Genomic DNA, 14984 nt, shown 5'->3' on the forward strand with positions numbered 1-14984 from the left:
AGGCTACTATGAAAACCTTTACACACATAAACTAGAAAACCTAGAAGAGATTGATAAATTCCTGGAAAAATACAATCCTCCTAGCTTAAATCAGTAAGAATTAAATACTCCGAACAGGCCAATAGCAATCAGTGAGATTGAAATGGTAATTTAAAAATTACCAACAAGAAAAGTCCAGGACCAGGCGGATTCACAGAAGAATTCTACTAGACATTCAAAGAAGAATTGGTACCAATCATTTTGACACTGTTCCACAAGATAGAGAAAGAACCCTCCTAATTCATTCTATGAAGCCAGCATCACCCTAATACCAAAACCAGGAAAGGACATAACTAAAGAAGAAAACTACAGACTGATATCCTTGATGAATATAGATGCTAAAATCCTTAACAAAATACTAGCTAACCGAATACAACAACATATCAAAAAGATAATCCACCATGATCGAGTGGGTTTCATACCAGGGATGCAGGGACGGTTTAACACAGGCAAGTCAATAAATGTGATAAACCACATAAACAGAATAAATAACAAAAGTCACATGATCATTTCAATGGATGCAGAAAAAGCATTCAACAAAATCCAGCATCCTTTCATGATTAAAACTCTCAGCAAAATCAGCATACAAGGGACATACCTTAATGTAATAAAAGCCATCTATGATGAACCCATAGCCAAGATAATACTGAATGGAGAAAAGTTGAAAGCACTCCCTCTGAGAACTGGAACTAGACGAAGATGCCCATTCTTCTTCACCATAGTACTGTGAGTCCCAGCCAGAGCAATCAGAGAAGAGAAAGAAATAAAGGGCATCCAAATTGATAAAAGGGAGGTCAAATTGTCACTGTTTGCTGATGATTGTTCACCTTAAAAACCCTAAGGACTCCCTGAGAAAGCTCCTAGAACTGATAAAAGAATTCAACAAAGTTTCCAGATACAAGATTAATGTACACAAATCAGTAGCTCTTCTATACACCAACAGCGACCAAGCAGAGAATCAAGTAAAGAACTCAATCCCTTTTACAATAGCTGCAAAAAAATAAAATAAAACTCTTAGGAATATACCTAACCAAGGAGGCCAAAGACCTCTACAAGGAAACCTACAAAACACTGGTAAAAGAAATCATAAATGACACAAACAAATGGAAACACGTCCCATGCTCTTGGGTTGGTAGAATCAATATTGTGGAAATGACCATACTGCCAAAAGCAATCTACAAATTCAATGCAATCTCCAACAAAATACCACCATCATTCTTCACAGAATTAGAAAAAAAAAATCTAAAATTCATATGAAACCAAAAAAGGGCCCGCAGAGCCAAAGCAAGACTAAGCAAAAAGAATAAAGCTGGAGGCATCACACTACCTGATTTCAAACTATACTATAAGGCCATAGTCACCAAAACAGCACGGTACTGGTACAAAAATAGGCACATAGACCAATGGAACAGAATAAAGAACCCAGAAATAAACCCAAATACTTACAGCCAAACTATCTTCGACATAAAGTGGGGAAAGGATACCCTTTTCAAAAATGGTGCTGGGATCATTGATAAGCCACATGTAAGAGAATGAATTTGGTTCCTCATCTCTCACCTTGTACAAAATCAACTCAAGATGGATTAAGGACTTAAACCTAAGACCTGAAACTATAAAACTTCTAGAAGATAGAATTCTAGAAAAACCCTTCCAGACATTGGCTTAGGCAAGGATTTCATGACCAAGAACCCAAATGCAATTAAAACAAAGAAAAACACCTGGGACCTAATTAAACTAAAGAGCTTTTGCACAGCAAAAGGAACAGTCAGCAGAGTAAACAGAGAACCCACACAGTGGGAAAAAATCTTCACAATCTATATATCTGACAAAGAGCTAATATCCAGAATCTACAACAAACTCAAACAAATCAGTAAGAAAAAAAAAAAAAACAAAACAACTCCATCAAAAAGTGGGCTAAGGATATGAATAGACAATTCTCTAAAGAAGATATACAAATGACCAACAAACATATCAAAAAATGCTCAACATCACTAATGATCAGGGAATTGCAAATCAAAACCACAATGCAATACGATGTCACTCCTGCAGAATGGCCATACTCAAAAAATCAAAAAACCATAGTTACTGGTGTGGATGCAGTGAACAGGGAACACTTCTCCACTGCTGGTGGTAATGTAAACTAGTACAACTGCTATGGAAAACAGTGTGGAGATTTCTTAAAGAGCCAAAAGTATAACTACCATTTGATCTAGCAATCCCACTACTGAGTATTTACCCAGAGGAAAAGAAGTAATTATTCAGAAAAGATATTTGCACATGCATGTTTATAGCAGTATGATTCACAACTGCAAAATCATGGAAGCATCAATCAAAGAGTGGATAAAGAAACTGTGAGATATATATATATATTACAGTTTATCCACTCATTGGAGATAGATAGATAGATAGATAGATAGATAGATAGATAGATAGATAGATGATGGAATACTATGCAGCCATAAAAAAGAATGAATTAACAGCATTTGCGGTAACCTGGATGAGCTGGAGACTATTATTCTAAGTAAAGTGACTCAGGAATGGAAAACCAAACATCATATGTTCTCCCTGACATGTGGGAGCTAAGCTAAGAGGATGCAAAGGCATAAGAATGATGCAATGGACTTTAGAAACTTGGGGGAAAGAGTGGGAGAGGGGCGAAGGATAGAAGACTACTCACATGCTGCAGTGTATACTGCTCAGACGATGGGTGCACGAAAATCTCACCAATCACCACTGAAGAACTTACTCATGTAACCAAATACCACCTATACCCCAAAAATAAAATACTGCATAACACATATAGATATTGAAAAATAATATTGGGTGAAAAAGGCAAAATAAAACGACAAATATAATAAGAAATAATTTAATAAAAACATGCAAAGCAACAATATGTATTCACATATCTATACATTTAAATGAACTGGAAAGCTGCACACTCTAGGAGTTGCCTCTGAAAAGTAGATTGGGAGATGCAACTGGTAATGGTTAAAGAAGACTTCAGTTTTTTGTTATGTTTCACATGTTTAACAACAGGTTAAACAAATATGACAATTTTTTATAGTCATTAACTCTTCATATTGGAAAAATAAGTGTTATTAATTTACTGTTATTATTATTTTAACTTTCTGTAAATTTTAAATCTATTAAATTTATTATTCAAAATAAAGAAAAAATAAAATGGGCTCAAACACTGAAAGCTTAGCAGCAACTTTCAAAAGTTTGTCTGAAATGGTAATGAAGATAGGATACTGGGATGAGGATTGGATTTGAGTTGAGTAAATGTGACTTTATATGATCTACCTCTCTAGCTGTGGCTGGGAGGGATTGCTGTGTGTTGTGCACCCTGGAAGCTGCAAAGGCGAAGCTCTTATGCATCCATATATATGTATAACAAATGTATGGTATACTGAGATATATGAACCACCAAGGAGAACCTCAGCTGAAGGAATACAAGTTTATTTATTTTTTAATTTCAGTAGCATAGGATGAAGGCACTCACACAATTTATATACCTAAACAGGGTTCTTTGCAAAAAAAAAGAAGCCATGGGAAGAGGCAATGGCCAACTATTTTCTTCAGTCTATTTTTTTGGTATTAACTAATAGATACTTTGAACATAGAAAATAGTGAACCTTACTTAGACAGAAAGAAAGGTGAGAAGGAAAAAATAAGAGAAAATAAGGACTTAAAAGGATATTAAAATAATCAGAGCAAGTAAACAGGGAAAAATCCTTTTAACAATATTAACTTTCTAGAGATCTCCTTTTGAAGTGTAAAAAAATCCATGATATTATTTATATATTTATCACCCATTGATTTAAAAAAACTGCAAAAAAGTGAGATATTTCTAAATGAGTTTTATTTAGTTATTGAAAATTATCTTTACATATTTGAAAAATAATGTAGCACACTATGTGTACATATATGAGGCATTATTTAGTTACTTTATAGATAATATTTGAAATATCTCTGATTCTATGAGCCCTTTATAATAATCTGTGGACCCACTCTCCTCCCATAAGGTTATAGCAAAATAGAGAATTTTTGACTTTGGGTGTAAGATGACTAGAATAAGATGACTAGAATCAATGGAAAAACAATAACTCTACAGAAATTGGTAGCATAAGTTCAGGAAAGTCTTCTAAAGACATAAAAATAGATAACTCTTATTTTCCAAATGCTAAGTGGTAGAGCAAGGACTCGAATTATCTGTTTGGGTCCAAAACTTGCACTTTTTCCATTGAACATACCACTTGCTTTTTGAACACTAAGTTCTCTACACAATGCTAGGATGAGTAAAACAGGTTGAAGCCAAATTCAACACAAGCCCTAAAGAAAAGATTTAAACTTTAGTTAAATCAGCTGATGCATTATGTTGGTAGAGGGTTATTTGTCTTTATTCCAAGCAACATCTTTCTGGTAGAATGAGGGGAAGCAACCCAGTACATTTAATGTGGCAACCTGGCAATGAGCCGGGGGCAATGCTAAGTGTACAATGTTCTAATCTATCTTACTGTCTCTGCATTGGTGGATGCCTCAGTCATGGATCCTGAGGCCATCTGTAAATCTCTCCTTCCATTTTGCCAAATTTATTTATTTTCATGCTTTTAACCACCTCAGCCAATAATTCACCTGGCTTTCACGCATACCTTTCGTGAAGTCTTTTTATTTCTTAATAACATATTAAATTGACTCTTACTATTCTAGAAGGGAGTTCAATTTGAGATACATGATATTTTTGCTGCTCCCTTAATTTTGAAGAATGCACATTCTGGAAGGGAGAAATAGAAGACCAAGAAAAGATAGTTTCCCCACATTGTGGTTAATTTTATGTTCACTCAGTCTTTTTTCAAACAGTATGGTTTGTTAAGGTCCTGATGATAAGAATTCTTTCTGAAACAGTCATAACTTTGGATACATTTATATTACTGAGGCAGATTATTTATGTTTATAAAAGTATACATGTATGCATTGCATTTGTTCTTGCTCCCCTTACTCTCTGTACGATGCTATTTTCTCAAAAGTGGTATAAAATTGGATACTCCATTCATATTCAAATATACACAGTTTAAAATGTGGATGCACTAAATTATCGTGTTCATGGGTTCTATTTTCTAGGGACAAGTGAATGAATGAAATTGGGCTGAGTTAAATATATGTGGACATGATAATTGTATCAGAAGAAAATTTGGAGGTTAGATATATACACACATACACATACACACACACATATATACACACAACATATATCTATACACATAATACATATATGTGTATGTGTATAGATATATGTTGACGTATTATTATGCTGGTAGAAGGTGGTTTTTCATTATCCCAAGCAAGATCCTTGCTAACTCCTCATTTCAGGAAGCTTCAGCAAAATTCCTGGATTGGCCTAATTTGGGTCATGTGCCCATCCCAAGCTAATCACTATGGCCACTTGGTCACTACATATATAGAGTATTTAGATTGCCTTGCCTGAGTCATATTATGGAGGAGATACTCTATGATTCAAATATTCCCTCCAAAATCCACATTGAAATGTAATTGCCATCGTGGTGGTATTAAAAGGTGAGATCTTTAAGAGATGAATAGGCTATAAGGGTGTTACCCTCATGAAGGAATTAGTGTTGTTATCACAGAAGTGCATTAGTTATCCTGGGAGTGAGCTTGTTATAAAAGCGAATTTGGCCCCCTCTTGCTCTCAGGCTGTCACACTCTCTTGCCCCTCTGCCGTCTTCCATGGGATAATGCAGCATGAAGGCCCTTGCCAGATGCTGACCCCTTGATATTGGACTTCCCAGTCTCCAGAACCACGAAAACTAAATTTCTTTTCTTTATAAACTATGCATTCTGTAGCACTCTGTTCTGGCAACACAAAGCAGGCTAAGACAAATATACACATTTTAGAAATAGGGTCTCACTCTGTCACCCAGGCTGGAGTGCAGTGGCATAATCATAACTCACTGCAGCTTGAACTTCTGGGCTAGAGTGATCATCCCATCTCAGACTCCCAAATATCTTGAACTATAGGCATGTGCCACCATGCCCAGCTAATTGTTTTTATTTTTGTAGAAAAAAAGAGTCTTGTAATGGGAGTTCTCAGCCTCCCACAGCACTGGGAATATAGGTGTGAGCCACCACACCTGGCCACAAGGTAAGATATTAGCAACCTTGCTAAGTTCCAAACAAAAAATTCCATAGCCACTAGGAAGCTTTGAGTTCATCACACATAAATATTTGCTGAAAAAATGAACTTGAGGCTGTGTTCTGAATCCCAAAACCCATGCTCTTTCCACTACATGTGCAGCCTCCACATTTAAGCAAAATGTTAAACTACCCCAAAATTCTCAAAGTGAATGGAATTTACCAGCTAGATTGACATAAAAACATTAAAACATAAAATAATAATTCTTACAAGAGCAATGTTCCATGATACTTCCCTATTGTCAGATGCTTTCTATTACTCTTGGTTGTAAGGATTTAGTAATTGATACTGCTAATGCTTTGAAAATGAAGCATTTTCTGTGCACTAAGTCCACCAACATCAGAGACAGTTTAGCTCAATAAGAATGATAGAACAGGCTTCCTTAAGAGATGAGGAACAGGACCATTATGCTGCTACTATTTCTGTCTTTTATCTATTGTGTTTCATCTCCTCTTGTTCCTCAGATTCTATCCTGTAAGGACTCTTGATTTGAATTAGTGAGAAAATGAGTGGATAGTGTATGTAAAATATTTTAAAAATCTGTTTTATCTTTTTAAAGTCAAAACGACTTTTACTTTCCCTTCAAAATTAAAAAGAGAGAGACAAATCTGAAAAATATCAAGCACAGATGGAGACATTTGCATTTATGCTCTGACAATAAGGTATTTTTCTAGTGTCAACAAATGGAGAGCTTTATTTTAAATGTTGCCAGGTTCCGCCTCAGCTCCATTTTTTCATCCTGCCCAACTACAAAAAGTAAAGAAGCCCACACACTCTTTTCATTCTTAAAAAAAAAAAATGTAGAATTCCTGGGAAAAGACTGAGGCATCTTTTCTGGCTTTGAGGTAAATGTGTGACTTTCATTACCATTAATGGGAGTTCTTCCCACTGAAAGAACAGACTCCATCTTTTTAAATGCCTGAGTAAGGATTCACACAAAACTGGAAAAAAAGCATTTTTGTTTTACGCAGCTATGCCCACTGTTGCAGTGCTAGGATTATGAATCACAGTAGGCTGTCCTTTTAAGACAGTTCATCCATCCAGTCATTTCAGAATGCTTGTGAAGAAAAAGACGTCATGACAAAGCAGGGCAATGCACCAGGCATGGTTTATCTCTTCAACCCGAAGGGAGAAGGTTTTCAGGCAACGCTCTTGTTACAACCTTTTTTGTAAAAAGGTTAAGCTAATTGAAAAACTACTTGGGTCTCTATCTTTTCTCGGATTGATTCAAAGTAAAATAATAATAATAGTATTGCTCTTGGCATTTGCAAAGACTGAAGAAAACTCACCGAAACATGTAGACACAACAAACTAATCCTGGCAATTTTTTATCCTGAATTTAACACATAAACAGAATGACAGTTTTTTTTAATGTTCACTTCCAAATAAGAAAAAATATAACTTCATAAATTTTAAGTAAAATAATTATGAAACAGGAAGAAATATTTTTTAAAGATCCAATGAATCATCTAAATCGTCTTTCAAAGTTCCGTCCGTATGAGTTGCTAAAGATAAGAAGAGAAGAAGAAATGATTGAAATTAATTCTGAAGACAAATCCCCATCAAAATGAGAAATAGTGTGCTAGCTTACATTAAATGAAAAATCATTCATGTGGCATAAAACAGATAGAATAAATCAAATTTTAAAGAAGAATACAAGTATTCAATAGGAGTGCTGTTTTAAAAAAGGAAGGAAAGAGTTGAAGACTGCAACACTGACCAGGCAGCGGGTGGGCCGGGGCAGTGCACAGGGAGGGCTTGCTGACTCTCCTGGGCTTGCCCCGAGTCTCGCGAGAGCCAGCATCGCCCCGCCCCTAGATGGGCTCCTGCTTCCCAGCGTCCCAGCGTCCCAGCGTCCCAGCGTCCCAGTGTCCCAGCGCTGCTATGCAACCAGCTGCTGTCACCGGCTCGCCCCATGCCGCCTCCTACCCCTTACCCTCTAAATGCCTTTCTCCAAAGTCCTCTTAAATTTGTCTCACACTGCATGGATAAGACTGCATGGCCCTGGAGAAAATGGAGCCCTACAGCGTTACAGCATGCCAGGAAGAGCTGGGGACGGCCCTGGGTGGGGCAGCTGACCCATGCAGCCTCTTAGAGAATGCTTAGAAACCAGAAATACACTCAGAAGCTAACAGGACAACCACATATCCGTTAGGTTTTATCAAGAAGACACTCCCATCCTGAGTGTATGACCTTAACAGCTGTGTTGTTAGCAAGGTGGAAAGGAAAAGGGTGCTACAGCTTTCGGATCATATTAAAGGCCATGAGGTCGCTGAGTACTTTCCAGATCACAAACATTTGTACCATGAAATTATGGATTCAGCAATGACTGCTGAGAAAAGATGGGAAAATGTACACACAGAGACAGGTCATAATCTACATTTCCACAAAATAAGTAATTTTTTATTTAGTTGTTACTGAGGTTTGTTTGTGTCTGGTAATAAGTTCAGAATCTTTTATCTCATTAGGAAATCCGTCAGGCAACAAAGGTGTATGGGGGAACCATATGCTGTGGGAATTACCGAAGAGATCAAAAGCACAGTGCTGGAGGTGCTTAAGCACTACCTGAGAGAATCAGACATGGTCATAAAGTTTTTAAAGGACAATTTACAAGCAAAGTGTTTAAGAAGATGTTTTTGTATTTGTTGGAGCCTAAAGAGAAATGAAAAAAATTGCAAGTAACTAAGTAACTCCCTCATAAAAGTAAGCTGAGAATCAGAAGCTTATCATGTCTGGACTTATCTGTTAGAGGAGTGACTTAGAAGAAAGGCTTGGGATGAGGAGAAGGAGGCGGCCTCATACACCAGCTCTCAGCCCTGGAAGTGGATGGAGCAGGCAGCGTCCTACCTTGTCTGTTTCTTCCATTTCGCTTCCACCTGCCACACACGTCTGGGAGTTAGGATTGCCTGCTTTCCATTTTTCCCCATTGCAGTCCACCATGAATAATGTGTGGGGCTAAACTCCAGAAAACATCATTCTGTGTTAAAAAATCTGCCAGGTCTTATCATTGCTTTTATTTGAGGTTAAATGTCAGGGTCTTATTTATCCTCAAGTATCTCCAGTGTCTATTATAATGTCTGCAACTTAAGTGCTCAATCTTTAACTTGTAAAATGGATCCATCATCTTCTATAGGTAGGTGAAGGTCCAGTTTCATAATTTAGTTCTCAAAGCACTCGGTTTGATTCTTTCATCCTGTCTTTTATTGTCATCTCTCTCCACCTTCTTGTATATATTTAGATTCAGTCCATCCACCAACTCTTTGTTGGGTTTCCTGTCTCCCCCTCACACCTTTCCTCCAACTAGTCTACACACCTGAATCCGTTCTCCTCACCTGCCCTCTCCGACCTTAAAGTCATATGTCACCTTCCCTGATCACCTCAGCATATTCTTTGTTCTTTTTTGAACCCACACGTGTGCCATCCACATGGCTTCTACAAGATACTCTGAATTATAATTAAGTGTGTGTAGGGCAAGGATTGCATTTTCCTTAGTCCCAATGCAGTAATTACACACAATAAGAATTCAATAAGCATTTGTTGAATAAATACATGACAGCACAGCATCCTGTCCCCCTCGCTGCCAAGAAAGAAATATCAGAATGTTAGCAATCGTGTGTAACTTACAGCAATAGAAAAGGAAGAAGAGAAACAAGTCAGATAGGGGAGCTTAATGACTGCACTTGGCTTTATCCATTTTTCCATACCATCCACAGCCATCCCTTGCATACCCTTCTCCTGTCCAACAGCCTCTGCACTGACGGATACAGACACCTGCTCACCAGACACAAAATGCACATCAGGATATGCATATTAAAGACAACAACAAAGTTCATGGCAAGCACTAAGTGAAATCATCCTAATGGATTTTCTAATCCCAGGCAGCCTGCAGATCTGATTTTATTCTATTTTTTGCCTGTAAGTGAGCTCACCATCATTCCAGGAGGCATCTCAGTAAGCAATAATGCTTACACACTTGGATTTAAGGACACCTGATAGTGGGACCATTCTTCAGAAATCTCGGAATTTCTAAAAAAGGACAATGCATTGATTCAATGCATTCTAAAAAATACTTTCTTCAGGAATTGTTTCAATTATTATATCGGGACATTTGTTGAGGATTTCTGATGAGTTGAAATTGAAAGGCAAAGAACATATTGCTACCAAAAAAATTGTCCTGACTGGAGGCTGGGTACAGAAATAAATGGAAGGTGTACACTGAGAAAACATCAGTGGTGACTAAATTGGGGTTTTGTGGCATAAGTGTATAAAGGAACATAAAATAAGGCAGTGGTCCAATGGGGTGGTATTAATTAAGAATGTGGGGGAATAGAAGTAAAGGTACTACTGTTAATCACACTTATGTTCTGGATCACCTCCCACAAACCAACATCCTGTCCAAGAAAGGATTTGCCCATTGTGTAAGTGAATGAGAGTTTTAGTCCCTGAGTGACCCTCAAGTCTCCTTGTCACTTAATTCTGTACTCAATGTCCCGCTAGAAGAACCCTGCCCATTTCCTAACTATGCAATTCAATCATACAGTAATTGTTGATTTTTTAAGAAGTGAAAGAACCTCGTCTGAAATCTAGTTTAAACAAAACTATTAGCATTTTAATGTATTAATACTAGAACTAGATCAAATTCATTAGTCTATGGTTTATATGAATCAAAAGACCATTTATTTATCTACTTGAGATTCTCTTGCTAGAGTGTTGTTATGTAGCTATGAAATGATTCCAAACACTAACATTGCTCCATGAATGATGTATGTTTTGCCATAATAAGAACTTGGAGTGTATCCCCTCCTCCCTTTGAGAATGTGACCTCTTAACAGATCCCATATGTGAGAACTTGGAGTGAACTCCCCCTTCTCTTCAGGACTATGACTTCAGACCTTCTCAGACCCCACATATGAGTTGTTGACCCTGAACCACTAATTAGACTTCACTTTCCCTAAAAGTCTGCTTCTATCCTAATTGAGTAACTTGACTTTATGAAGTATGGAGCCCATTCCTGTGTAGTTAATGCACCTCATCTATCCAGTGTATTCCTGGCGAATTTTCTTCATGTTATTCTCCTCCTCTTTAAACATTATGAACCTAGGAAAAAAGTTTCTCTTTGACCAGACACCATGTGATTCATGAAATCATATCATACTTTGATCATCTCCTTATTTTCACCATACAGACCAAATGTTTTCAGGCAGAAACTCTGGAAAGCTCTGTTAATGTCATATATTTGCTTGGCGGCTAAAGGGCTGCTGAGAATCTGTCTGTGTGGGTTGAAGAGGATTTTTGCACACACCAAGATGAAGCAAGTGTTCCATGCATTGTCTTTGTTTGCCTTTGCAGCTCCATTGTTATATATAAACAACGACAACTAATTTATAAAGGTAGATGGGCAATTGAGGAGCTTCATTTCATTCAGCCATCTGGCCCTAAGAGATGCTTTTTTACTGTGGGTGATGAACAGGCCACAGATGAGGTCTAAATGCTAACTCTTCATTGGAAGTAAAAGCAATGAGTATTGATATTTGGTGAACATAGGAAAAAACTCCATTTATCTCCACAGTGTTTTCAATTCCTTATTTAAGTGTGTCATGGAAACTATTCTTTCTATTCCCATTAAAGATAAGAAAAGCTAGGAATTCTTATCCTAATAAATTTTTTCAACTTTGAGATTTGGGGGTACACATGGAGGTTTGTTACGTGAGTATACTGCATGATGCTGAGGTTTGGGATACAAATGATCCTGTCACCCAGGTGGTGAGCACAGTACCCAACAGGAAGTTTTTCAGCCATTGCTCCCCCTTCTTGTAGTCCCCCGTGTCTTTTGTTCCCATCTTTATGTCTGTGTATATCTAGTCTTTAGCTCCTGCTTGTAAGTGACGACATGCAGTATTTGGTTTTCTGTTTCTGCATCGATTTGCGTAGGATAATGACCTCCAGCTACATCCATATTTCTGCAAAGAACATGATTTCATTCTTTCTTACTTAATCCAGTAATTCTATAACATGTGCAACACTTGGAATTAACTGATGAAAAAAGAAAGCCCACATCACCCACACAGATTTCATATTATTGCATAGGAACTCTAGTGTGTTGTGAGGAAATGTGGGAGATTATTACAGTCAGATCCAAGCAGAAAATGACTCTTTCTGATCAAAGAGGTGATAAGTGTTTCATCATCTATCATTACATTGTAAAGAAGGCTGATGTCACTGTGGAGAAAAAAACTGCTATAGAGAACAGTGATGCAGGCACAGGACAAAGAAAGGCAGAGAGTGGGGCCTCCTGCAGCCATTTTCATCAACAAGTCCATGAGGCACCATCACCTCACAGAACATTCTGGAGGAAAGACGTCTCCTGGAGAAATCTCTTGAAAAAGACTCGGGACTTCAAGACTGCACTTTGGGGCAAGTACATAAAAAGAGACCAAAGAATTATCTGTAACGGGCCGGGCGCGGTGGCTCACGCCTGTAATCCCAACACTTTGGGAGGCTGAGGCAGGCGGATCACAAGGTCAGGAGATCGAGACCATCTTGGCTAACACGGTGAAACCCTGCCTCTGCTAAAAATACAAAAAATTAGCCAGGCGCGTTGGCAGGCGCCTGTAGTCCCAGCTACTCGGGAGGCTGAGACAGGAGAATGACGTGAACCCGGGAGGTGGAGCTTGCAGTGAGCTGAGATTGCGCCACTGCACTCCAGCCTGGGTGATGAGCAAGACTCCATCTCAAAAAAAAAAATGTAAAAATAAAAAATAAAAAATAAATTATCTGTGATGAGAAAGACGTTATCACGAGGGAAAAAATCAGAAGAATTGGCTTGGAAGAGAACAACGTGCAGCACAAGGTAGGGCGCCAGAGGAGGTGCACGTGTTCTCCTTGCCACGTGGCTCAGGGCCAGTGACACGACCTTCCGGAGGAAGAGCTGCAGATGTGCATCCAAACTCACTGCATCTTCTTTACAGTTTGTTGTGTGTAAATAATGGATGTGACTTCCTTTATTAGCTTGTGCATCAAAAAAGGTCGCACAACTCTTACTTTATTTAAATGAAGCACTTGTACCTCCACATACGCTTTTATTACTTTTAAGAGACAGAGTCACTCTGTTTCCCATGCTGAAGTGCAGTGATTCCATCATAGCTCACTAGAGTCTCAAACTTTGCTCAGGTGATCCCCCCACCTCATCCTCCCAAGTAGCTAGGACTATAGGCATGTGCCACCATACCCAACTATTTTCATTTTATGTAGAGATGGAGTCTCCCTATGCTTCCCAGGCTGGTCTCAAACTCCTGGCCTCAAGTGATCCTTCTGCCTCAGTCTCCCAAAGTGCTGGATTACAAGTGTGGGCCAATGTGCCTGGCACACATACTCTTATTAATAGGAGGCCTAAGCACCCTCTTGGGGAGTCTCTCTCCCCAAGCTGTTCCCAGTCCCCTCTACCACTCCAGAGGACCTGCCCCTTCCTGTGAGTGCATTGCTTTGTCATGCCCTTCCCACATAGTGAAATCCCAAGTTTTTACTCATCCTTCATGAATTAGTTCATCTTCCTTCAAGAATTCTGATATCCAGCACCTATTCTAGGTTGATCCTTCCTAAGCAATGCAGTTACTTTTGGTGCCTAGTGTGCAGAAATAAAAAACAAAAACAAAAACAGGGTGAGAGGCACCTCAGATGTCTCTGCCTTGATGAGTTTGATATTCCTCTCCTGGTACCTGAGCATGTATCAATACAGACATAGGTTGCAGAGAGCAATCCATGACTGTCTGTGCAGAGGGCTCTTGTGGAGCTGATGGGCCCTGGAATGATTATCCTTTCAAAAAGAAAAAGTGAGTGAGAAAGAAGAGAAGCAAGACAGTGGTTATATCAGTAGGACCTTGGACAGTCTTGCTTCAGCAGCCCAGGGCTCTTAGCCACTGGCATGGGGCAGTGCTTCCTCTATCCCCAAACATGTGGGCCTGCCAACCATCACTAGGAGAGCACAGAACCACAAGGCTGGTCCCTTCCATTCTCATGACAGAATTAACACAGGTCATAGAAAGTGAGGTAATGAAAGCACCACAAATTTCCTCAGTCTTTAGGCCCTACTTAAGGTCATGAGTTTTTCATGTTTAATGTTTTGCCGTGTTACCATTAAAGATCAGAGAAAACCCACCTTTTGGTGTTCTGACTGAAGAATGAGAAGCTGTAATTGGATGTCATCCTTGTCAGTCATCTTGGATAGGAAATGAGATCTGGGAAGAAAAAAGGGATCAGGCCCTTTGGTGCAGCGGAGCCTGGGATGCTGACAGGCTAAACACAGAAGTATGTAGTTTGTCAAGTTTCCAGGAAGAGTGCAGAATGGGTTGGCAAGCTTAGGTCATCCAGGTAGCCTACCCACTTAAAGTCTATCAACTCCATGAGGGTAGAGATTACATCGGTCCCATTCATCCCTGTTACTTACTGTTTCCTAGCACAGTGCCTGGAACTTTTAAAAATGCTCAATAAACAGTTGTGGAATCAGTATTTTTGTAAACTGCTAAAGCATAATGGTAGGATAAAAGGGCTTTTCTAATGTTTTAGATATTCCTACGGGTGATGGAGTAATAATAGCAAACACTTATCCAAATATATTCCCATGGGTACTAAAATACAAACATCTTAAGATTCACGTCTTGAGGTTAAAGATGAAGAAACTGAGGCCCAATGAAATTAAGTACATTGCCCAAGGCACACATTGCTGGGAGGACTCGGA

This window comes from Piliocolobus tephrosceles, chromosome 7 (assembly GCF_002776525.5).
Source record: "Piliocolobus tephrosceles isolate RC106 chromosome 7, ASM277652v3, whole genome shotgun sequence".
NCBI classification, from domain to species: Eukaryota; Metazoa; Chordata; class Mammalia; order Primates; family Cercopithecidae; genus Piliocolobus; species Piliocolobus tephrosceles.